Consider the following 2,660-nt stretch of genomic DNA (forward strand, 5'->3'; position numbering starts at 1 on the left):
TTCCTTTTCCCCCACCTCCCCCTCTCCCATGTCCCCCCGGAACTGTCGGTCCCTTTGCTTTCTCCTCCAGATTATTCATCCAGTTTATCTTATTTAGACAGACCTGTGGTGATAATAACATGCACAAAACAAGACAGAGCAAAACCAAGCAACAACATACAACAAAACAACAACAATAACAAACCACTGACAGATAACAAATTAAAACACAACACGAAAGAAAAGCTTGTAGTTAGTTCAAGGATCTTTTTACCAGAGCATGTTCTGTGCCTTAATATGGGTGAAAGGTTGCAAGTCTCGGTTTTAGATAATACTTATGGATAACTCCTGTGTTTATTCATACAACTTTAAGTCCTCTTTTACTGCCCTGGTTGAAGGTTTATAACTTTGCACGTTTTATATGTGAAAAGATCTATGTGGGTGAACCCTAATTGTACCCGAAATATGGGGTGCTTTTAAAGAACAGTTTTTCAAGTCCCTTTGGCATGAGATATTTTATTCATTCATATTTATGCATGAATAGATATTCATTGATATTTATGCATGAATTGCCCTTGCTTTTTATTTCCCTAGTGGTGCCAGTCCCGTGAGCAATCATCAAGTCTTTCAAGTCTTACATTCATTATAGTCTTGCAAGATTTAGAGTGCATTAGAAGTGTTTTATATTTCCACATTTGCTCACCTGTGAAGAAGGGTGAAGAGTCGTTGCTATGATGCTGGAAAATAGTTTGCGTTTTTAATGAACAGGACATATTATAAATGATATCTCCTGTTCAAGGTGGCATCAAATTGCACAGATTTTGAACATGTTCAACTGACCAGCTGGGCTAGTTAAAAAGCATTTACCAATCAAATTATATGAATTTCAATGTAAAATGAATTATTCTACATATTTCTAAAATTTTTTGAAGTCCTTTTGAAAAGGGATCATCCTAAATTGTTTTAAACTTTATAACGTTCCTAGAAAATGTTTCTTTTATGATTTTCTTTTTTTTTTAATTTTCAGAAGAGTTCAAAGAACCCACTTCATCTTCCATATCATTTCCTATGGAATTATTTATATCATTAAAAAGGTTAATAGCCGATTACAAGGATCTATATGTGACCTCCTCCCTGGGGGACAGACAACAGAAATGTGGGTGAAGGGAGACGTTGGACAGGGCAGGATATGACAAAATAAACAATTTATAAATTATCAAGGGCTCATGAGGGAGGGAGGAGCAGGGAGGGAGCGGGAAAAATGAGGACCTGATGCCGGGGCGTAAGTGGAGAGCAAATGCTTTGAGAATGATGAGGGCAATGAATGTACAAATGTGCTTTACACAATTGATGTATGTATGGATTGTGATAGGAGTCATATGATCCCCTAATAAAACGATTAAAAAAAAAAGGTAAATAGCTTTGCGCAGTGGCAATATCATAGCCAGTGAGGTTTATCTGAGGCGCAATTATTACTAATTGAAAAAGATTAATATTCAAGTCTGTCACCTTTTAACCAAGTTTATGGGTTATTATTAAGAAATGTAAATCATTAGGGAGAAGGATGGAGTCACCTAAACCACTATGGTGCCAACGCATAGTGACCCTGTTGGACAGGGTAGAACTGCTCTTGTGAGTTTCTGAGATGGTAACTCTGTATGGGAGTAGAAAGCCCCATCTTTCTCTTGTGATGTAGCTGGTGGTTTTGAACTACTGAACTTGTGGTTAGCAGTTCCACACGTAACCACTATACTACCAAGGCCCCTCCATCAAAAGACAGAGCAGGATTATTTTAAAGTGTTGTAGGACAATCAGTAAGGCATTTCTAGAAATAAAGTATTCCTTCCTTGGAGCAGGAAGACCTTTTCAATATAAAAAATAGTTGGCAATCAATTATATTTTGTGCTAGGTTCATAGACTGAACATGATTTATTCATTTCCTGAAGTATTGAGTGGGGAAAGTGGCCATTTGTGGTCAATCCCATGAGTCTTATGAGAGCTTTTAAGAATGCACTGGAGAAGTTACAGGTATTTGGGGAATGGCTTTGGGTTTCATCCAATTCAAGACTCATGGTCTCTGCGAGGTTCTGTTACCCTCGCTGCCTGGCAAACCAGAAAACACACAGTGTAACTCTTAGTTAAGGAAGCTCAGTCTTTGTCCGTACACCTTCCCTTTTGCTTCATTTGATGGACACCTGCATGAAGGACTTGTGGGCAGCATAAAGCTTTATAAATTTGGTGCTTTCAACACCTATTGGAACTTCTAGTTCCGTGATCATGCAAAAACGAATGCACCTTTTGTAAAATGCGTAATTTCTCCAATCCTTTGGAGTAACAAAACAAAAATACTCCAAGCGTTTGTATTTTGATGAGTTTTTGAATTTTACAGTAGGATATCAGTTTATTGTCAAACAATTTAGGAAAAACATGAATGATAGGATTGTAAAATATAAGACATGTACAGGAAATCAATATAATGTATGAGTTTCAATTAAGCTGATATAATCTAATTAGTCCTTGTGTTAGACAGGGTTCTCTAGAGAGATAAAACCAGATTGCTGATAATTTTATATATTTATTTATAAAGATAATTAGATATATAACACAAGAAATGAACTGTTAAATTATATACAGATAGATATATAGTACAAGAAATGAACAGTTAAATTATAAAGCAGTGA

The 2,660-nt window shown here is 36.2% G+C and overlaps 1 protein-coding gene and 1 non-coding gene across 9 annotated transcripts in view; both read left to right on the plus strand.

The window, feature by feature from the left end:
• Nucleotides 1-2,660, plus strand: part of COL25A1 (collagen type XXV alpha 1 chain) — a 580,731-nt gene that overhangs the window by 66,727 nt on the left and 511,344 nt on the right. The window lies entirely within an intron of this gene.
• Nucleotides 1,398-1,532, plus strand: LOC115873468. Its single transcript, XR_004048454.1, has one exon. It is a non-coding gene; the product is annotated as a U4 spliceosomal RNA (small nuclear RNA).

Source organism: Echinops telfairi, unplaced genomic scaffold (genome assembly GCF_000313985.2).
Source record: "Echinops telfairi isolate 266 unplaced genomic scaffold, ASM31398v2 ScPeMD7_7468;HRSCAF=8506_0, whole genome shotgun sequence".
Classification (NCBI taxonomy): Eukaryota; Metazoa; Chordata; class Mammalia; order Afrosoricida; family Tenrecidae; genus Echinops; species Echinops telfairi.